The sequence below is a fragment of the Pholcus phalangioides genome, unplaced genomic scaffold (assembly GCF_987345545.1).
Source record: "Pholcus phalangioides strain wild (caught in Gottingen) unplaced genomic scaffold, Ppha-v1.0 ptg000008l_1, whole genome shotgun sequence".
NCBI classification, from domain to species: domain Eukaryota; kingdom Metazoa; phylum Arthropoda; class Arachnida; order Araneae; family Pholcidae; genus Pholcus; species Pholcus phalangioides.
In genome coordinates this window covers 25,711,316-25,735,160 of record NW_028301601.1, presented here as the reverse complement: position 1 = coordinate 25,735,160, position 23,845 = coordinate 25,711,316, and the positions used below count along the sequence as shown (strand labels likewise).

The 23,845-nt window shown below is 41.5% G+C and overlaps 1 protein-coding gene across 3 annotated transcripts in view; it reads right to left on the bottom strand.

Annotated features, from left to right (window-relative positions):
* LOC149084090 (tyrosine-protein phosphatase Lar-like) overlaps positions 1–23,845 on the bottom strand; it is a 205,455-nt gene that overhangs the window by 107,398 nt on the left and 74,212 nt on the right. For 2 of the 3 annotated variants that reach the window (XM_089234443.1, XM_089234445.1), the window contains exon 1: positions 5,860–5,946. The gene's annotated coding sequence lies outside the window, so the exon portion shown is untranslated. Of the gene's footprint in view, positions 1–5,859; positions 5,958–23,845 lie in introns of those variants that run through there. The other variant, XM_089234444.1, reaches the window with a different exon arrangement.

Here is a 23,845-nt window from a genome sequence, read left to right as displayed (position 1 = left end):
GTTCGATTCCCGGGGCAAAAGAGAACATCAAAAACAAGTTCTTCACCTACAGAGGCTGAGGCGATCACCGATAGATGGCGCCTTAATTTCCCACCAAACTCCACTGGTTGGAAATCGGCGATGCGACCAAAGTTGGGTGTGCGGTAAAGTAGCAGCAGGAAAATTGACAGATGAACTGTTAATCCATCACTTTTCATTTTGTAGGACTTTGATTTGCATACTTTCCAGTGATTCGCGTCCGTGTGCGCCCTCCATTGGCAAAAATTCGAATCATTTTTCAAGTTATATCTATACCAAAAAAAAGATATCATTCGTGAGAATAACTTTTTCGCAAACCGCATTAAAATGTAAAAATTCGTTCAATTTTTATGAATTTCTATGGGGGCACCCTGTAAAAGTCGGGGCAGCCAAAATTACGGGAATTTCCTGCGAGATACGGATCATATAACCCCATCTATCGCATTCTCCGGTTTCTCTGAATGTATTTTACGGTTTCTCGGGATATCTGTCCCGCGGATTGAAAAGTTTGTGACCACCCGAATGTAGACGATAAGAGTATCAGCGTAATGTCCAAGATCCAATACCATTCAAATCATCCTTCACGGAGGTGTGCGACGATGTGGGAAAGGTATTACAGTAAAACCTCGATAAGTCGTCACCTCAAGTTATCGAAAAATTATGACGGCTTAAGCGGAGTTCCGTCAGTTTTAATGTGCAATGTTATGAAAATAGTATAAATTTAAAGTAATATGACATTTATTAAAGTATGAATCAAAATAAATTTATTAATAAAATTTATAGATTGCGAAAAAATAAATAATATAGCAGTTTTTTACCTTTTTTATCTCTTATTACTTGAATTATTGTAGTAAAATGTACTGTACACTTTGATTTATACTAGCAATTTTTAATTTAGGCTAACAGAGCAACTGTTTGAATAAGTAGCTTTTCTTCATAACAGAACTCTCTATTGCACATTAATTTTACATATACATCAAATTTAATTTTAGTGTTTGAATTCTTCATCAGTAGTTCATGATACAACTACAAAGTAATCTCGAACACTTTTGACTTGGTGGAGGGGGCCCCCCCGGGCAGGGAAAAGTAAACAGAAGACCTCAACTTGGGAAAGAATGTCTAATTTTTTTCAACAAAGATATTTTGTTTAAATTCCAAGCCCTAAATTAGTAGAGCCGATGCTTTCTACGATTATTTATTATCCGTGCTCGCGCGTTGCACTTTGACTTTAACTTTATTAATTTGATTCTTCGATTTGCATAATTTTTGATTTCCTTGCACTATATGTGATCTTTGACATATCAATAAATTTTGGTTTTGCCGGAGATGCCCTGGTCCCACCCCTTGGGGGGGGGGGGGGAGGAAGCGAAGTGCTTGCGTTCCTTCTTGCGACAGAGCTTGGGTGTCTCACGGTTTATCCAGTTTCTCCAATGGAGCCCATTCAGAAATGAGATCTAGCTTGAACAGTACCCAACGTTCCAAAAACCTTAGTCGGCAAATGAACTTCCCAAGCGTAACTTTCGTTACTTAAACTGTTCCGTTTGGGTTTATTGGACTTTATGGTGACTTTTAAGCATATGGCAATGCTGTTAACAAGCTCTTTTTTTAAGGAAGCCATAAAAAATAATCTGTTTCTCTTTCTCAAACTTTTTCATAGTGACGCATTAACCGAAATTAGCGACGAGTAAACGAGGGTTTAATAACAGTGTGATCTATGAGAGCTGGAAGGGCCTGAAGAAAAATGACGACTTAACCGGAGTGACGACTTATCAGGGTGACGACTTGACGAGGTTTTACTGTAACTCCATTAATTAATACTGTGAGAAAATTATCACAAAAAAATTTAAAAAATCTTGAAAAATCAAAAAAAGGCAATATACATAATAAGGCAATATATACATAATAATCAAGGGAAAAAACCTTATCCATTGTTACATAATCAGAGTAAATAATTACAGAGGGGAAAAAAATCATCAGATAAACGTAACGAACTCTTGGTGCAACTTTATACAGTTCATTACGCACGGCAGTCATTACGGTTTCGGCACTGCGCATACGCAAGCAAAAACAAAACAAAAAAAAACTTAACGAACCATAATTAATTTCCTTTCTTTCAAATTAAGCTTAAAAACCGGAGGTTATTATAATTAAAACCATAGAGAGCGAAGAATCGAGTACTGATCTCAACATATACCACCATAATGACAGAAAAAATAATAATTTTCGACAGAGTAAAAATTCCCCATCCTACCCATTAATAACTAGCATCATCATTTTTTAGAAAAATAAACTTCTTAGATCTGAAACTCTTCAGCAAAAATAATAATAATAACACTTTAGTAAAGTTAAAACGCCCCCCATCCACTCCCCAGGTCAACATTGAAATCCTTCTTAAAAAAAAGTGGGTTTACCCTTTCCATCGTTCCCAGCCCGAGATAAAACCCTTAAGCGATGTTCCCGTAGGGATACCGAAGGGGGTTGGGGAGTATGTACAGAAAAGTCGGAATAGCTCGGTGTAGAAACTAATTTTGATAGTTAAGCCGCTCATTAAGGTCGGCATTAATCACGACGACGACGAGAAGCACGAAATAAAAGCCTCCCCCACCTACTCTACCCTACCCCTCTCACAACGTGCATACCTTTCGGACACTGCGGTGGGAATTAGCGCGAGAATTCTGCGGGACAAGACTTCTCGGATCGTAATTTTGAGTAACGAGAAGAAGAAAATGTTGCATATATTAAGAGTATTGTTCAAGGGGGCATATTTGATGGTTGGTTGATAGCTTCGATGGAAGACACGTATGCAAAAAAAAAAAAAGCAATGAAATCCAATGGTATTTGTTTTTTTTTTTTCGTGTATCCCTCTATTTCAAGAGGGGGGGGGGGTTCTTGAAAAGATTTCGGGGGAGATGGGGGTGTCCGTAGCTGAAGGGGTGACTCGAGGGAAAAATCTCTACCCGTGTGGGATCTATTTTTTAGCTCTCTTATCACCCCTCCCCCCCCCCCACCACGTTTTGTTTTCGCTCACCAATGTTTTTTTCGCCCTTTCGACTTAGATTTAGCACACCTCTTCTAGAGCGACGCCACAAGAGCCACACTTGCGAGGCTTCCATTCTACCGGCACGAGGAGGGTTGTGGAATTCATTGTATTGGCATAAGGGTCCGTGCTGAAACGATTCCCATCATTTTAATGTTTCATGTACTCGTGTATGATGGCAGAAGGTTTTTTTATTGTTGAAAAATTTGATCCTCAATTTTAGGAAGGTCGGCTTATACACGGGTCAGTTTTTCACGAGAAAATATCAACCCCATCCAAATTTCACCAAATCATATAGCTACATGGTCTCAGCGAAGCTAGCTTGAAGATCCGCGTCGTGATTGGACAACTTTAGATGGTGATACTTTTACACTCATTTTCAAAAGAATAAAAAAAAACAAATTAAAAACACCACTTGTGACACCAAAACAAATCCATAAACGAGATATCTCACTCACTTGAAACAGTAAAATAATTAACTGAGGTTTAAAATAATCCTTTTCGAAACGTCTCTTTGCTCTGATTTCTGTTTGAGGTAAAGTGCTTGGGCATTACGTCACACAGTAGCTGACATGAGCATCTGAGCCAAAGCGGCAATAGCGTTTACAAAGATGAAAAAGCTCTTACTATATAGCCCTGATGAAGGTCAATACATTTGTCCAGTCCTGGTAGGAGACATGCGTATCCGCTTTGAATATATAGGATTAGTGAATATTCCTAAAACCAGTGATTCTCAAACTTTCGTCAACAGTGACGAACCGTTCTCTTTCCCCAAGGCCACAACTAGGGTGGAGCACGCTGGTCTGATACCCCAGGCACTGGACCGAAGGGGACGCCGAATTCACCCTTTAACTGCTTCTACTACATGCAAGAAGCGCAGGGCTCCCACTCAAAAAATGAAAAAAAGTTTGAAAACGCAGGACTAAAAAGTAGGATGGGGGAGGGTAACCCCCCTTAGACAACATAATCATAGCATAATGGGAAAAAAATCCCTAAAAAAAATTTTTTTTTGCAAAAAAAAAATTAAATTTTGAATTAACTTTTTTTTTCATAGCACTATTTCAGTTTCCTATAAGATTGACTCAAGCCAAAGCAAAATGACGGTTACAAAACCAATTTTTGGCCAAAACAGTGCACTAGCAAACACAGATAATTCTTTGCTGTCTCTCCTCATATATATTACATTATTTTTTTTGGAGTCTTCCAAAGTGCAGAGCTTGTCAACTCTCTTCGACAAGGCACAGCAAATTTTGAAGACGTACGTTTTTTAAGTTTTTTAAGAATGACGCTCCTTCGAGACCACTTTCAAAAACACAATGCAAAATGTGTACATAACAAGATCTGATGTAAATAAGGCAAGGTGAACCTGTTTTACTGCGTTGTCCATCATTTTTTTAAGGGATTTGTTCACATTTTCCTGTTCAATGCCAGTGTAATCATTTTTGACAAATGAAGCACTTCCATTTCTAGCTCTTTGCTGAGCATTGTAAATATTGTTTATGCCTCTTCATGCCTTAAAAATATAGACAACTGAATGCTATTGGGTAGCACCAGAATCACCAAACCTAGAATAGGCCTATGTATCCAACTGCTTTGAAATGAAAACTGTTGTTTCACCTATTTGCACCGTAATTTTGAATGTTGGTTACTGTCCAAGACCACGAAGTAATAAATACAAAATTATTTTTTCCATCCAGACAGAAGTTTTTAATGACTACTATACTTGTTGAACCCTCAAACTAAGCAAATGAAAAATTAATCAACCAACTGGTCCACATACACCAAATAACCTTAAAAATGATAAAATTTCTGCTTTGGCAGAATCATTAATTGCATTCTTCAACATTTGTAATATTTGGCAATATATCAATGATTTTCTGCTCAATTAAAATCAATTACACAAATTTTGTCGATAGGATTTGGTAAAAAAAGTAGGAAAAGTAGGACAAAACCTAGAAAGTAGGACAAAAGTAGGACATTCTACCAAAAAGTAGGACGAGTAGGAGCCCTGGAAGCGTCAAAATTACGGTTTTTGCCCCAGGTGATTAGTTGTGGACCTGCTCTTCCCTACTCAAAAGTCTCTAGTTGTGGCCCTGCTCTTCACTACTCAAAGTAAGTCCAAGGATTCCCCTTGAAAGAGTCTTAACAAAGAAACTTTTCGAAGATCGAACAAGCACATATCAATATCGCCAGCTTGCCATGACGCCCCTAGGAGACACGACGCACACTTTGAGAAACACTGCTATAAATGCACAGAGGGTATGCGAAATCCATTGCCTTGTTAACCCCTTGGAATGCGTAGCAGACATTCGTGTTCCGAGTAATGTGTGGGAGCCTCGCGTTCCCTTCGAAATGCGAAAGACGCGTGCATATTTTTGAAAATGCATAGTGTGACAAAACCCCTCGCCGTTCGTAAAAGACACGCGCGGGTACCAAATAAATTCGTACGGGGTGCCTGTTTGCTCTTGAAACTACGTTGGCGGTGCACATGCGTTAAGACGGCACCGGTCCACGCGACACATGCGTCTTGACACACACTTCCATCAGGGAAGTGTCCTGGAAAAATCTCAAAGCGGGAAGGCAATGTTATGGCTGTCGGAACGAAATATCAACACCGCTATTAATCACCATTTCTCGCGGAACCCCTTGGCAATGTCTAGGGGAAAGGCGGTTTGGTCCCGCAGAGCAACAAATGAAAATCGCAGGTAAGGTACGCAATTTTCTTTTCTTCGTCGCAATTGATGCAATATAATTAGAAATAATCTTGTCATAATAACAATGAAGTGAGAGATAATTATACTTACAAAGCCGTATATTATCCTCTTCCAAGGATTACAGCAAAAATTCACGGGCTATCCGAGAACCGAACATGACGATCCGATTGTCTGAACATGAGAAATACCTTCACGAAAGAAATACAAAAAGACAAATTATCAGTAATTGAATACAATAAAAGTATTTGCAATGTTATCAATGTAAAAATTCTTGCATGAAAATAACTTTTTTTTTTGTAGCAATAGTTTTTGAGTACCAGAAAAATATTATTTAAACAAATAGTAAAATTTAAAATAAGTGAAAAGATCTCGATTCTTAATGACAGCACCAACGTGTAGATGGCAGCACGAACCACGAAAAATATATTCATTACATATACACTGGAGCTTCGGATAACGAGCACGTTCACAGAAGGAATTAAGCTCGTTAATCGAAGTTCCACTTTATCAATAGTTTTCAATCTTCCGAAGCCTGCGGCCCGGTTGATTTTTTTTTTTTCTTCTGTGGGTGGACGGCCCGGTCATACACACGACTAATGGAAAATAAATTTCCCTGGATCTCGGAAAGATCTCTTGGGAATAATGTGATCATCATGTACAGTCGAATCCCGTTATAACGAACGCCAAGAGACCGGAGGAATCACTTCGTTAAAACGAAATTTCATCATAAAGGAATTCCAGGTTACCTAGCATTGTTCCTATGTAAACTTATTTGGGAAATTAGAAAAGTGTTCGTCAAAAACGAGATTTTCGCATAACGGTATTCGTTGAAACGGGATTCAACATTATTTTTAAAAAATAAATAAAAAATGAAACAGTTAATCATTCACAGTCCGGTTTGACAGATGGCAGGGTCCGGCGGTTGAGAAACACTGGCATCATAAGAGCCGGAACCAAGGGGAGGTGGCCATTTGAGTCCCCCTCCCCCAATAAATTTTGTAAAGGGGATGAGACTCCCTCCCAACAATTTTATTTCTGAAAAACAATGCAATGCACCTTCCTCCTCCTGCGAACGCGCTTGAGTCCCGTATATACGGGACGACCATCAATTTTCAGTCCTTCCAATGTTTTCTTCACGTCGGCGCCTCTGACAGGCATATTATAAGATAAAACCAGTGGTTCCCATGGTTTTCGAATCACGACCCCCCACTGACAAGAAATTTACCGACAAGCCCCCACCCCACACACACACAAGGTGACCATATGTCCCTGTTTTCCAAGGCATTCCAGATTGTTTTGTTAATAAATACGCTGTATCGAAAGCATTTTACCGAGCATCTTTTTAACTTTGTTCCAATTTTGCGTAATTAGTGACATCAAATTATTTTTAGTTGGCAGTGCTAATGGGAAATCATGTTATCCTTGATTTTTATATACAATGCAGTTTAGAAAGAATCAACTAATTTCAAAATGATTCTTCGCTTGAAATCGACCACATCAATAATATTCTTCTCTCATATTAGAGAACAATAGACGCACACATTTACCCCATTTTTTCATATTATTCTCACACACATTCTGTGTTTTTAATTTTGAAAAATACCTGTATATGTTTTAACAAATCGGATAATTCTCCCTAATTCACCGTTTTAGTATTAACATGATATATTGATTACGAGTAGAATCTGATGGAATTGCATTATATGATACTTATAGTAGCTCAGTTGAGTAAAGGTATTTTTTGTTTTGACATACTTTTATTTACCTCGCAAAAAATTAAGACAAGATCAGGCGTTTTTATTTTGGAAAATCTATCACGACACTCCCCCCCAGGGAGTCGCGACCCACAGTTTGAGAACCACTGGCCTATAGTATGATTCAGAAAAAATGGGCAAAACTTCAAGAGGTGATAGAACACAATACAAACAATTGTCATCAAAGAATGCATAGTGATTCCACATTCTAACACAGTGATTCCCAACGAAATGTCTCGTCAATGCCGCTTAAAGGGTAAAAATGCCGATATTACCGATTGCGCAGGGCGAACTCAATCAAGCTTTTACGATGCGAGCATTCAGGGGTTGTTCAAGTATTACGTAAGCAAATTCAATTTTCAGCCATTTTTGACCCCCTCCCCCGCCCCCTTGTCAGCAAAATTTCATCATCAGTCCTGCCCCTCTGTATCCTAACTCATATTTTCATAAAGGGTGGTTGATGAAGTAAGCATTATTCAAACCCCCCCCCCCTTGTCATCAAGAGTCAGCAAATCGGAACCCCCCCCCCCCCCATCGATGATGACGTAATATTTGAACGGCCCCTTATGTAAAAGCTCAAATATGACATTAAGATTTTTTTTCTTCCTTCTCCTTTCCGATGGGAAGTCAACCAACTCTCCCTCCTCGAAATTGGTATAAACCACAGAAAACCACCTAAAGCCGGTCATTTCCGAACTGAACAGCGAATAAGAAAAATTATAATCCTAGTAAGTCATACCAAAAAAAAAAGAGCTACTTGACCCCGAATAATCGCATCTGCTGAAGAAAAAACCAAGGATATTAAAATAACAACAACAACAATAAACACTGAAAGCATAATGTCAAGACTAGAAAACAAAACGACCACTCATTTCCTGTGTCAGAAACAATTAAGTCTTTCATTAATTATTCTCTTGGCTCTCGGATTTTGCACAAAAAAAAAAAACCACATCTGCTCCATGAGCCAAGCCCTAAACAAAAATGAACATTTAATGGGCCGGAAAAAATAAAAAACAGCCTTATCCGTATAATGGATTCTCACTCCTACAGATGTTTTCTCTAAAAAAGATGGCATTAGGTTGTTGCCAATGCATAATGGACCAGAGTTTAAGGGATTATATGAGATGGTGGGTTTTTTTCTTAAATAACGACAACACTGGTGCATTATGGCGAAACCAGACAAATATATTCTTCTCGATAGATTGGTTTCTTCACTTCAGAGCGAATGGACTTTCCCTGCCACTGCAGAGACTTGTCAGTAGAAGTCTAACGAAGTACGGTCACCACGGCGTTTCCAGAATAGAAGCAAGAGAGAGCAAGAGGAAACACTCAGGACCTACCTCTATACGTGGCCCATAAGCCCCTCCCGCATCCTGGATTTAAGAAGGCACACAGATGCAGTGACCCATATGCCCCCCCCCCCACCACCATTCTAGACTTTAGGTGCCACACTAGTAGAGAAGTAATGAGCTTTACATCTTAGACTTTGGATGGCGCACAAATAGGGATCCATGGCCTTTATATCAAGGACTTTAGGTGGCAGTTGAAAAGAGACACGACTGTAAAATACGGCGCGTCTCTTCCAATTACAACCAATTTTGACTCCCCCCCCCCCATATCGTGGACTTAAGCTAGCACACAAGTACAATCAACCATGTCCCCCCCCCCCACACACATCCTCGACTTTAGGTGCATACTAGTAGATTAGTCCTTGGCAGGCGGCACACTGGTATAGTGTACCCATGCTTAAAAGAAGGGTATTCATCCTAGTCTCCAGGGCTAAGCTCTATCAACAATTAATGGGGAAGGGCAATGGGTCATGGCAGTGGTTTCTAACCTTCAACGTTTCAAATTTCTTTTGAGAATGAACAGTAGGTTTGCGTACCCTTGCGTGAGAGGCCTGCGTATCCATGGAAATGCGTCAGAGGATCACTAACACCCCACCACCCAGATATGCATAGTGAGCTCGCTCATCGTTAAAGATGTGCAAGAGTCTTACACATCTAATAGAAATGTGATAGAGTAGGTAAACTTTGCCTCATAATGCTCAGAAAAAATCACCAACGAAGAAGACGAATACAAAACTCCTTATGCACTTCAGAGGATAAAAAAATATCACTCTGACCGAGAATCCCACTTGAATTGGTTACCAAATCTCAACTCTTGGTTGCTCAGCGGAAATAAAAAAAAAAAACATACGTCTGCTCAAGTCAAACGTCGTGACCAGAATGAAGCTGAGAGCCTGCGTAGAGCTCAGCTCAGCTTCGGACCTTATAGTCTAAGGACCTTATAGACTTCCATAACGTCCTTTCGCAAGCACCCAATCAGGACGTTATGGAAGACTTACACGCAGGCACTTAGCTCCATTCTCGTCACGACGTTTGACTTGGAGAGACGTATATATATTTTTCTTTCCGCTGAGCAACAGTGAGTGAAGATTTGGTAATCAATCCAAGTGGGATCTTCGGTCAGAGTGACATTTTCTTTAATCCTCTGAAGACGATACCCATATAGCGTATCAAAACGCATTAGGAGTTTTGTATTTGCCTCCTTTGTTGGTGGTTTTTTCTGAGTAATAGAAATGTGTCGGAGGCTTACTCAAGCCCGTGAAATTCATAGAAGACTTGCTTCGCCCCAGACATGAGTAGAAGGTGTGCAACGCATGATGCGCAGATTATTGGCTACTCTAGAAATGCGTGCGTGCGGAGCATTCTTGTGTTCCGCTAGAAATACTTTGAGGAGGGGGAAGGGGGGTATTTTCGCAGCGCAAGAAATGCGTAAGACGCATACGTACCTCTAGCAATGTGTAGGAATCATGCCTACCTTCTTGTACGTATGTACAGTATCACAGCAAATGATTTTCACTTGTGTTCGATTGAATTGTTTTTTCCGAGCACTTCTGAATCATCCGTCACGTACCTCCAACCTGCCTACTACAGCTTGGTGGGGACTACACTAATGTAGACGATACCCCACTGAGTTTCATGGCGTCTCAAGAGTAGTATTGCAGGACCGTAACTAGGCTGGGGCAACCGGGGCCCCCGAGCTAAACCGGGACCTCACAAAAATAATGTATATTTATTTTGCATAATTTTTTTCCATTTAAGCCCCCCCCCCCCCTCCAAGAAAATGTCTGACCCGAGAAAGCAAGCTACGGCCCTGCCAATACCATCTAGAGCAGGCTAGCTCTAGAAGGTATTGGCCCTGCAGTGTTGCCACCATATTTACAATACCGTTCTTCGTACACTGGAATTTTCGTCCCGTTGATAATTAGATAAGCATTTGATGACGATGATGAAAATTCGAAACATCCTCTTATGACAAAAAGACGTAACAAGTTATAATCCACATAGTGGTCCACCAACTACCCTGTTTAAAGGGATTACAGACCCCGGTGACATCGCATTATTTGGAACGGAATTAATTGGAATAACGCGAACGTACAAAGCGAGAAAATTACTTCCGTCCCTATTTAATCCCATTGGTTCGGATCTGAATTTCCTCTCTGGTCCGAAATCAGTTCAAATAATCGGATCTTTACAGATTTATTCGATTTCACTTCGATGGCAACCTCGAATGGAACAAATGGCAAGATTTAATTGAATTTTGATAACGGCGTCACGAATTTTTACATGCTGCAAATCAACGCGGGGGGGGGGGTTCCAGCATCTTTCACGAGCACCGCCTGTCACAAAATTAGGGAAGAGCACTCTTTCGCACAAAGTCTTGGCGTAAAGAATGGACTCGCTCATAATGCTCGTAGTTGAAAGTAATTAAGGTGCTTACGTGAGGAGTCAATAAAGATGTCGCGTGTGTGAATAATTATCGAGGACCCCCACCCCCATCGGTGCACCAGCGAAGAGAGTACCTTGGTAAGAATCTCTCCACAAGTACGCACATCAGAACAATATACGCCAAACACGATTTATGGAAAATTCGCCGACAACAGTTCGTCACCAGTGAGTGAGTGGCCGAGTGATTGAGAATGTAAGTGAATATGTGAACGAGTGAGAGTAACCGAATGAGTTGGTGAAGGAAACTAGCGAAAAAAGGTAGTTAGTGAGTGAGTGAATGGCCGAGTGAATTTGGTGAGTGAGCAACCGCATGGGAGGCCGAATGAATGACAGAGTGAGTGACAGTATGAGTGATCAAGCGATTGGGGTTAGTAAACGAGTAACCGAATTAGTGATCAAGCGAGTGGGTGAGTTACCAAATGAGCGATCGGGTGAGTGGCCAATGAATGACCAAGTGAGTGATTGAGTGAATGAGTGAGTGAGTGACCATATGAGCGACTCACTCACTGGCTGATTTTCTAACCTCTGGTTTTTTCACTACTCACTCGTTCAGTTGCTCACTCACGAACTCCCTGACTCTACATCAATCACTCACTTTCCTAACATTCTCGCCCACTCACATGCTCATCCACTCACTCACTCACAATACGTATCACTTTGTCGATGAATTGTCGATGCGGTGATTTTTTATTGGTGAATTTTCCCACACACGGCCAATTCAGCGGGTGCTCCAAGCGTGCGAATCAAGCTTTCAGTAGGCGCTGAAAAATCAAAAATCAACTGGGTCGCCGTGACGAGTGGTCGCATTTTTCGGAGCTCTTCAGCGTTAGTAGTATAACGAGAATCTACGGAGAAGCAGCGAATCGTCAAAATCTACGGTGTTTGGGTGTCCTGCTTGGATCGCATGTGGATAATGCTTCAGCTTGCTGTCAACGAAGATATCTTTTGATGGCGAAGCTTTCTCATCGTGAATCAGTGTGTACAAGTGTCAGTGTTTCAGTTCAGCCGATTTGTGTTCTCCCTGTGATTCCCCCAGTGTTTTCGTCTGCCCCTTTTCCCTTGTGTTTTTCCTTTTCAGATTTTCTTGTTGGATCTATCCAGGTGAGTTCTATTCTTGTAGTAAGTGCTCAATGGGTTTGATTTGTCCTTTTGCAAATGTGGGGAACATTCATGTTGTCAGAGAACTGTGCTCTCTGGCAGAGGATTACCATGATTCCCTTAATAAGAAAGAGGAATTTGAAAAACTTGTATTTAATTGGTTGAAAATCAGTTATGAAGAGGGTAATTCCCTAAATATCAATGACGAATGTGCAATAGCACAAAAACTTGAGGATGTATTTGCTGTATATGTTGTCTTGTTGGAATCCTCCCCTAGTGAGGAGGAAATTTTGCATGAAAAAGTATTAAAAATATCTCATGCATTTTTTGAAGAGGTCAATGCAAGTACATGCATTCATAGTAGCAAGCTTAGATTTAAGTCGGTAATTCCGAAACTTAGTGAAACCCCCACCTCGCCCTCTTGTGAAAAGAGGGCAAGGCGCAAGAAAGATAGGGGCAAAAAGAAAAATGGGAAAATGAGGAATACTGATGAAGAAGTTTCCAAAAAGGGAGATAGTCCGGATAAGTGTTATGATAAGGGGGTTGAACATTTCTCTGGGACGAGCACCTCTAAAAGGGCAGGTAGGAGTAAGAAAAAGGTTGTACATAACAAAATAGAGTACGACTCAGTTACTTCGTCGTGCTCCAGTAGTGATACTTGTGATACCTGTACATCGGGTTCTACGGACAGTAGTTCATCTACTGTGTCATCAGATTCACCCCCGCCTGAGAGCTTAAGCGTGCTCATGGGGCTAAATGACTCTAGTGAATATACGCTTCCTATATTAGATATTCAGAATAGTACACTAAATTTTTCGATAAATGACACAATGGCTATGTCAAATGATAACATACCCAATAATAATTCGACGCTGTCTCCTTCTAAATTGTTACTGGAAAATACCTCGGATGTTTCAGAGGCAAATGATATTGGTCAAGTGTTGGCTGAACAATCGGACAGTGCAAATGACACACACAGCACTCCTGTACAAATTAAAACAGGTACAAAAACAAGTAACGACGAAAGATCAGATGGTAATGAAAGATGTGATGAAATTGCTGATAGCAATGATGGACTTTCGGTTATTTTTGGCAAAAAAAAGAAAAAATCAATAGATAACACATTGCACAATACACAACACTTACAGAACTTTCAAGATAGTGTTCCCACTACAAATTCAGACTCTGATGGCTGTAATGATGATAACGAAGGGTTCATTATGGTAACAAAAAATAAAAAAAAGAGTAACATTCCCCCAATAATACTTTCTGATTGGGGAAACAAGTGGTTACAGGATTTCAGTGAAATTAAAGCAAAATGTGAATTTCCTCCGCAACAGAAGCCAACAGGTGATAAAATGACTTTTCAGGTTTTTTCGGAGAAAGATCACCGTACTGTCACAAAAATTTTTGACGAAAAAAAATACAAATATCATACATATCAGACTAAAGGTAATCGAACCATCAAATTTGTGATAAGAGGTCTGCCTGCGAATATAAAACCGCAGGAGATATCGGATGACCTGTCTAAACAGGGGTATCCCACTGTGAAGGTAGTTAATATGAAGAACTACTCGTCTGGTAGAGTACTACCGTTATTCTTAGTAGAGGTGACGATTGAAAATAAGAAGTTTGCAAATGTAAAAAACATAGGTGATATCCCAATCAGTATCGAACGTTATAGGGGTAACCAGGTGCCTCTTCAATGTAGGAACTGTATGTTGATGGGGCATAGTTCATATTTTTGCAAAAATCTGCCTGTATGTTCGTTCTGCTCAGGCAATCATGAGACTAGAAGTTGCGTTGTCAAAGGTGATAAGAAATATCTGAAGTGTTTTTTCTGTGGAGGAAGCCATACGGCTAGATTTTCAGGATGCAGTGCCAGACCTGGAGTTACAAACAGGAACACACGTACTTTTTTGCCTTTAATACCTACTGGTATTAAAACACCTAATCTTGATGACTTCCCAACCTTAGTTGGACAAGATGAAGAAAATTTCAATATAGGGTCTAATTCACTTTTTGTTAGATCTAAACAAGGGATGGACTTAAAACAACATAATACTCCCCTGTCAGCTCAAATGTGTACAGAAGAGGAAAAACTGGAATTACTGCATAGACAGGAAGAGTTACACAGTGTTTTACACGAGGGCCCTCACCCTCTGGGTATTGGGAAAACACACAGAACTACTGACGAATGGAAGGAGGAGTTACAAAAAATATTACATCGTGATGTAATGCATGACATCATTACACACACTGAGGAACTTGACATGAGTGGTGTTGAAGTAACAGAGGAAGAAAATGTGCACAGTTCTGAGGAAAGTATGAGAGTGCAGATTGAAAATAATCAAAAAACTGTTAACTTTGGTGCTAAGACATTAGAAGACAAGACACAAAATACTGGTAACGAAGGTACTTTGGTCATAGATAAAGTTGTGAACATACTTGAGTCAGCTAAAATTGACTCTGATAAGGTTAAACTGATTATTGCAATTCTAATTCAAACTCTCGAACAGCCTAACAATAGCTCAATTAATTAATGCCCCCCCCAGGCCATTGACCCTAATGGCCTGGAATGCAAATAGCTTAAGAGGAAGTACAAAAGAAATTTTCAAACAAACTCTTTTTGATCATCAAATTGATATAGCATTGATAAATGAGACATGGTTATTGCCTAGCAATAAATACGAAATTAATGGATACCAATGTATAAGAAGGGATAGACTTCATAATAGGGGGGGAGGAGTCGCCTTATTTATTAGGAACAATATCCCTTTTCAGCATTATGCACTCTCTGACTCTTACAATATTGAAGCAGTAGCTGCCACCATATATGTAAACAGAGTGGCTATGAGATTCTGTGCAATTTACAAGCCCCCGAATAACAATTTAGATATGGATCTCTTAAAAGAGATTTTTAACACTACTTTACCTGTCTTGGCAATAGGAGATTGGAACTGTAAATCTTCTCTTTTCTACTCCAGAACAACAAACAGACAGGGTAGGATATTGAGGAAATTCTGTTTGGATAATTTTTTGGAGGTTATATCTTCACCGGAGCCTACACATCACCCTCCTCAAAATTTTGGGTTTCCGGATGTTATAGACTTTGGAATCGCAAAGAACTTTTTACACAATATTAACATGCATGTCAAACCATTGCTTTGCCATCTCCCTTACAAATAAGAAACTACTAATTAATCGAATATAATTTTGATGTTATGGGTCTGCTACTCGATTTGACAGGGTGTTTTCTCAAAGCGAAATTGACTGAAATAACTCGAAAATGTAACAACACAAACAAATCACAGACAATAAATCCCGTTTCCTTCAGAAATAGTTTCCAGGGACGAAAACGGAACTACTGAGTGGGTGGGGAGCGCGATAAAATACCTTGCAGGGTGGCAACATTCCCAATGGCCTCATTCTACCTCTCTCTCACAACATAAAAAAAAAAAAAAATTTTTTTTCTCTCTCACCTACACGCGAAGGCCATTATTATCACATAACACAGGCCACTTAATTCTCCCATCAAAAGAGAGAGAGAGAGAGAAATAACAAAAGAGGAGAAAGAAGGCCGTATATATAAATAAGAGGCCGCCTATATGAAGAGAGACAACTGGGCGGAACAATATGATGAAGTTATACACTACAGGGCAAAAATTACCGCCAGAGAATATATATATATATATATAGAGTTGTTTCTTTTCTTTTTTCCAGCTGTAAATTACGATCCTAGAGAAATCGTGGCAAGAGCCCTCCATGATGTTGGTGGTGGTGATCAATACATAGTGATGTTGTTTTCTCCGCGCAACGTGAATGGGGATGGCACCGTATTTGCATTTCCGCCGGCTGGCTATGATCTGGTGATTCATAAAATGCTTTAGAATAGATGGAAGAAAATCATGCGTCGTATATGTTACTGCCAAAGCCCAAAGTTGGCCATTTCGCAAACTGGCCGGCCCAGTTGATCAGGCCAATGTCGGAAATTCGGGCTGTCGCCGGCCCCTATATATGCATCACAAACACATCGATAATCAGATTATTTTGATCGTGGGGGGGGGGGGGGCATAACTAACCGTAATTATTATGGCTACGTATGGCTAATTGTAATGACCATAATTATCACAAAAAATACGCCAACGTGGCGATAACATCGAATCATAGGAAGTCGAAATTTCGGACATTGGCCGAGTCAACTGGGCTGGCCAACCTTCGGACTTCGGAAGTAACATATAAATATTGGGAAATCCTGAACTCGTAGTACAAATTTTAAAGGGGGGGGGGGAGCGATACAGCATAACAAAACATGTTTTTTTTTTCGTCAAATGGGCGGAAGTGATGCATTTAGGCGCTTTTGATTCGGAGATTTGAAAACATCAAAGACAGAATTTCTCATTCAATGATATCTTCGTTTATGATGCGTTTCTGTTTCCTACCGCAAATAACATTTTTTTTTCAGCTTGGCATGCCTGACCCACGGCCTGTTTCTAGCATGGGGCAAACGGGTCACGTGCCCAGGTCCTAGAGATTGGCTGCCTTTTGTAAAATATAGGGGGGGGGGGGCAGGCCCGTCATTTAGGTGGGGGGGGGCGGGCTTTTGAAAATACACTAAAAATGGTATATACACTTTATATATACACATACTTCGAGTACATGTGCTTTGCCCCCCCCCCCCCCGGAAGAAGTACAAATGACGGCCCTGCGCGGGCCAAAGAACACAAGCATCCCGAACTTATGAGAAACAGACCCTGGACTTCGCGATCAATTCGGAAATTCTCTCAACTCTCATTTTCCCAACCGTCCGATTGGCAAATGAGAGGTTTTACAACCTGTAGTCAACAACGGCCCTCGCGTCATATACGTCCGCACGTGGCGCATGACGCGAGGGCCGTTGAAGGGCACCGAACGCGAATTGAAAAGCCAAATGAAAAGCTTTGTCGACGGAAAAAACGTGGCCAGAGAGAGAGAGTGCCAACAATAAATAGATCCCGCACGGGTAACAGTTCTTTCTCGCTGCCCCTGCCTATGAGTTACTTACACCGGCCCGGCGAATGGTTCGCCGTACGGGGTTCCTCGGAGCACCTATTTTCTCCACGTAAAACAAACAAACTGACCCTGCCTATATGTACAGCCGACGTCGCTTATTACAATCACGAATAATGTATTCGGATATTGTAATCGCTTTTCCAAAGGACAATGGCAAAAAAAAATTTCAAAAAATCATCGAGTACTTTATGGGCATTTTTTTCCCCATCGATATTTTTTGCGGAGTCTGAAGCAAAAAGGTTTAACCAAACTTATTTTTGTGCCCTGTTAGTTACTGTTATCAGGCCGCAAGACTAAAATGAAGACCGAAAGGTGTCCTTCCCCCGCCCTCACTTTTTACAAATATTTCGTAAACATACCCCAATCAGTTCGTAGTATTCGCTCTGATTCATGTACCTGTGAAGCGGCTTTCGCAATGGCCTTCCTACAGTGAAGGCAAGCGCATGACGAAAAAAAAGTCCTTTTCGTCAAATCTTGATCAGTTTGTTTCGGTTGACCAGATTCAAATTTCTTCACGTTTAATAATGCCCATTTGCCATGCGTCTCATTTGACCAAACGGAATGTGTGGTTAAACGGGATTTTTTTTTTTTTTTTTTGAATATAGTTATCATTCAGTTATTGTTATCAGAAACCTCCGAGTCCCAATGTGATTCTTCTTGTTTGCGAAAGAAAAAAAGTGCATAGGCTGATCATATTTACTCGGGAAACGTGGAAAATTGGTCTTCGAAATACGGGACATTACCAATTATCGCTAAAAATGATGCCAAAACTAAGCACAGTCGCCAACTCGTGGTAAGATGAATATTCTTACAATGTAGTCCTAATTGTCGTAATATAATTTCTGGGTTGGGAAGATAATTTTATTCGTTGATTTTGATGAATAAAATAAAAAGTTAAGTTGGCTTTGGTGAAAATACGTGAAAAACCGACAAAAAAAAAACAACCACAAAAGCAGAAAATCCGGGACGTATGGTCACACACTAAGCACAATCTTTTTGAATGGGCGCGTTTTGTGATCACAGAGTTCCTCTCTCATTATTATTGTTGTTTTTTGTGCAGGCATACTTCGAGAAATACATGAAAAATTTGAGAAATATTTTTCAAACTACGAGCGTTAGATAATATTTCCCGTAAATTATCAATTCATATCTATCCCACAATTCCATGTCGCCATCTATCGATGCTGTATCGAACGAACATCATTCACTGAAGTTGTAGAATCACGTCAATAGATGGCAGTAGGCTCTACGTTATGTCAAAAATAGCCAGAACAATCTTTAAGAAATTCTTCACAATTTTTGTACACAAAAAAAAAAAAAATTATACCAACAAAATTGTTTTTTCAACATTCCATCGACCAACATCAGGATGCATTATTCCAAAAAAAAATTATTGTCCACGATGCAACAGATGGCACCACAACCACAAATTAACTTCATCTGCCCTCTATAACAGAGGCTCTATTGCAAGAACTTTGTGCTTCAGCAAAAGTATTCCACCTTAAGGAGTTCGGGAGAATGTGCGGGCGGCTGTGGTCTCGAACAGCAGCGCCGGTTAATCAAGTGATCTTGTAAATGTGCCACGGACCACTTGACTGATCTGGAACTGTATCGCAGCTCACTCGAGTGATCTGGGAATGCACCGCGGTACACTGAAGTGGTCCGAAAATGTTCTGCGGGCCACTTATGTGTTCTGAAATCATGCTACGGACCACTTAAGTAATTTGTAAATGAGCCACGGGCCACTTAAATGGTCTTGAACAGCACCGCAAGTCAATTGAGCGATCAGTAAATTTGCCGCGGACCTCTTGAGTGATCCGATGTCACGGGTCACTCGAGTGATGTAGAAATGTGCCGCTTGGTTCCATTTTTGCAGAATTCGGTTTGAGTTCGCGGGCCCAAATCAGACGATTCCGAGGGCCACATTCGGCTCGCAGGTTGAGCATAAGATATGCTTTAAATCTCCAACCCCGATTGGGAAGACTATTCTTTTGAAGGACATCTCCCCCCCCCCCCCAAGGAAAATATGTATTATAATTAAATACCGCACACGTACTCCTCACGTTCAGGACCGCAACTAGATGCTTAGTCACCCGGGGCAAGTGCGCATCTTGGCACCCCCTTGTAATGTTAAAGGAGAGGTTTGAGAATAAAATTTGCGCCCCCCCCGTCCTGTTCCAGCGTCCGGGGCATGAGACCCCGCCTGCTTCCCCCCCCCCCCTAGTTGCGGCCCTGCTCACGTTGACTATACAATAAATAAAAAAGTAGATCGATATCACCTGAAGATTATCGTCCCTTCTTCAATGGTGTCACGCATAAACATGCTGTCAAATGGTTGCCTCCTCCTCCTTCACTCCCCCCCCCCCGTAGGCTAAGCCTATACTGCACTGTATGTGGCTCGGGTGTGTGCCTGCCATAAAGAAACAATTTTGACAACTGATGATGTGAAACCAAATATTGTTTTTTCACTTTAGATGTGACAAACGCCGTCCAGATTTTGAAAGATAAGTGAGTGTCGACCGGGGGATTCGTGGGAACAGCAGCAGTCGATTGGGTGGGCTCGAAATCGCCCTAAATAATAGAGCAGTTTGGACGCTCTCGAAAATCTTTATTTAAATTTATCGATCGATTGGGGATGGGTGGGCGGGTGTGGGAGGGGAGGCTTCCCTTCCCCCCCCCCTTAAATGAGCAATAGGGTCATTAGCGGATCCGAATCGTTAAACGACATCGGTCGAGGAGAAATATATCTCCGCTATATCCCATCATGAACACCTTCTCCTGCGGAAGATCAATGGCCACCACATCTCTCGGAAAGAAACGCTTCATGATGAAGGCAGCAAGGGTGTGTTTGTGACGTAGATGGGGGAGGGGTGTATGATTAACGGGTCCAAGATGGACGTAAATAATATCCGTAGCGCATTCGACGCAAATATCATAGACTGCAGTATGAAATGTGAATTGAAACCCTGGTATAGAAAACTTGACCATAACCTGAAGCGTATTTTACAGGTGGGGGTGAGGAGAGGGAGCTTAGGCCGGATATCGCCCAGGGCGGCAAATTGCGAGGAGGAGGAGCAACGAATTTGAGAAATGAGTGAGTTAAGAAAATTAATAGAATAGGAGAACGGAGACGCAAAATTTATGTAGCCCACAGGCGGCGTAAATCCACCTCTGCCTTTAAGTCACTAGGTCAGTGAGCGACCTAGAGGGTGAAGGACCAGGTCCATGAGTGACCTACACGGTTTGCAAGCATGTTAGTGACCAAAATAATGTGAGAGCATGACACCAAAAGAGTATGCAAGCATGTGAGTGACGAAAAAGTGACTCAGAGACAGAGGCGTATTTACAGGGCATGGGGTAAGCGAGCTGTGACAGATGGCAGCAAGTCTAAGGAATGAGTCGTCAAGGAAATTAGACCAGTATGGGAAAAGGGCGGCAAAATCATTAATGCAACTCAGTACCTAAGGGGCCATTCAAGTATTACGTAAGCAGGTTTTTAGCCATTTTTGTCCCCCCCCCCCTCCCTTGTCAGCAAAATTTCGTCAGCAGCTTAGAATATTTCATATCTTCAAAAAGGATGGTTGATGACGTAAGCAACCTTCAAACCCTGCCCCTTCCCCCTTGTCATCAAAAGTCAGCAAATCCCCCTCGATGCTGTTCGGGCTTTGGCCGGCAAATTTTCGAAGTAGTCGGAGATCCCTGGCCAAAGTTCGACATGTTAAGTAACGTCAGCTTTTCTTTTCTGTCTATTTTCTTTTCTCATCGCCAACGTGTGATGCATGGCGATGCATAGTAGCTGTACTAGATTAGCTCCATGTGAAGAGAGGAGACAATGGATATAATTATCGCGACAACATACTCTTAACTTAGCGATGAACCCCCCCCCCCCGAATTCACGTCTTTTGTCGTCGGACTTTGGCCAGGGATCTCCGGCTACTTCACGGACTGGCTGACCGAAGCCCGAAATTCGGAAATTGGCCGATTTCGGGATAACGCATATACAATCGCGCCCCCCCCCCCCCCGTATTCGCGGGGGTTAGGTTCCGGAGGTGACCGCGAATACGGAAATCCGCGAATAACCGAAATCATAGGTTTTTTTTGTACATCTCGTTTATTGCACATCAGGAAAAGAGCAGGGTGACGCAGGGGTAGAAGGATATGTAAAAGAGGGTGGAGATGTTTTTTCTGAAAGAACAATGATTTCTGTTTGTCGTTTCTCCTTCATTTCATCAAGTATGTTGGAGTATGTAGATAAGGCTTCCTCTACTAATTTTTCTACATGTGAAGAACGTACCACAAAAGGATCTGTCGTGAAAATAATCTGTTGCTGATTTGAACTCGTGAAACCCTTCCGTTTTGTTACACATGTTGAACTGGTCTACTTTTTTATCTTGATCATCTTCATCTGGTACAGCTTCAGTTTCAGGAGCATCACTCAGCTGCATTAATTCCTCTTCGGTTAATGTACATTGCGTAATCCGAATCGTTTCTTAAACCTATTAAACCAACCTTTACTTGCATAAAGTTCTGATGAAATAGACGTTTCACCAGCTCTTTCCTTTATAGTCTTTATATTCTTTTATAATATTAGAATACCTTTTCTGTGGCAGTCTTGACCCCCCCAAAAAAAACAGCATTTTCTGTACGAGAAACACATGGGTCCCGTAGGCAATGCAAAGTTTTCGCTGCCATAGGTGCAGCTACAGCCTCGCCTGATTGAATTTCAGATTCCTTTTTCTTGATATATCTCACCGTAGATTACGTTGATTCCATAATGGCGGGCAACACAGCAGCAATTGATTTACTTCCTCCAAGCATATACAGTCAAACCTCGTTAGTGCGTCACCCGGTTAACACGTCACTCCGCTTACCGGATCACTTTTTGGAAGTCCCAATTGTCCTCAGGCAGGAATTGGCAAGCTATGACTTACTCCGCTTAACGAGTCACTCCGCTTACTAAGCCATATTTTTGTTCTCCCAAGAGTGACTCATTAACGAGGTTTGACTGTATAGTCAATATATCAAATTTTTTGTAAAATTTTCACTTTTTTTTTTGTCTTTTCGAAACATTATCAATAGTATTAGAAAAATGAGCCATCCTAAACACGTACAACTCAAATTTTGTAAACAAAACACGTGAATGGCGATTGCTGAGTGTTGGGGGAAAAACCGCGAATACGGGGGGTCGACTGTACGCCACATAAGCTTTTATATATATATCGATGTTCATCGTTAAAATTAAAATTCAGGAGAATCCAAATCCTTCTAAAATGCGAAAATCATGGGATTTTGGGGCCACTCGGAACAGCCAACATAAACGCGCCCTGTCGCCCCCCCCCCCCACCTCGGCATCAACTCGAGTTCGAAACACCACGACGCGGACGGACCTGGTGGTTTCGGGAATGTCACCGGCTTCACGCACCGCTGCACCCGCTCTCGGCGTTTTAATTGGTGCGTCAGGAGATGTCTCGCCGCGGACTAATTAATTACCGCGAAAGCAAGGAGCGCCAACTCAGGTATGCAGGGAAAATATTCTAATTCTGGATCCCCCCCCCACTCCCTACGAAGGATAGGTGGGCGGGGGGGGGGGTAAAAACAACGGATCGATACTCACTCACTCAGAGAGAATTCAATACAACCACTGCCTACGCGGTCGTGTGGCTTCGCACCCCCCTCCCCCACGAAAGCGCAGGTTCAATCTAACTTCCATAACTGAAGGTACTGGGAACTGGGGCCCATGGTCCCCAAATCCTGTGGAACGGGGCTCCTCTATAGACATTTTATGGCATCAACAAACAAAAAATGATGGTAATTGTCCTGTGAATTAGAGCTGTCAGCCTCGCTCTTGTGGGGGGGGGGGGGTGATCCTCCCCCACAAAGCTGATTGTCTCTCTCACAACACCCCCCCCACAAAAAAAAAAAAAACTTTGAAAGAAGGGACTAACTAACTCTCCAATCAGAATCAAGTAATGCATAATTGCTCAACCCAAGGCCCTAGGAGTCATCTGATATGGCCCGTGACCTTATTGTATAATTTTGTAAAAATGAACTTGGCGGCACGTGTGTGAACAGATATCTTAAGTGACAGGCGGCACAGTTCGGAGCACTCAAGGGGAAACGGGGCACATTTCCAGAGCACTTGCCTGATCTGCGGCACTTTACGTATCACTTGAGTGGTCCACGGCATAACGCCAGTTAATTGTCCGGCAGCGACTTACAGATCATCGCGGCACATGAGATGATCTGAGCACTTGAGTGACCCACGGCACAGATGATCTGAGCGCTTGAGTGACCCGCGGCACAGTTACAGATCATTTAAATGGCCTGCGGCATATTTACCGATATTCATGGCACAGTCCCAGAGAACTTAAGTGACCC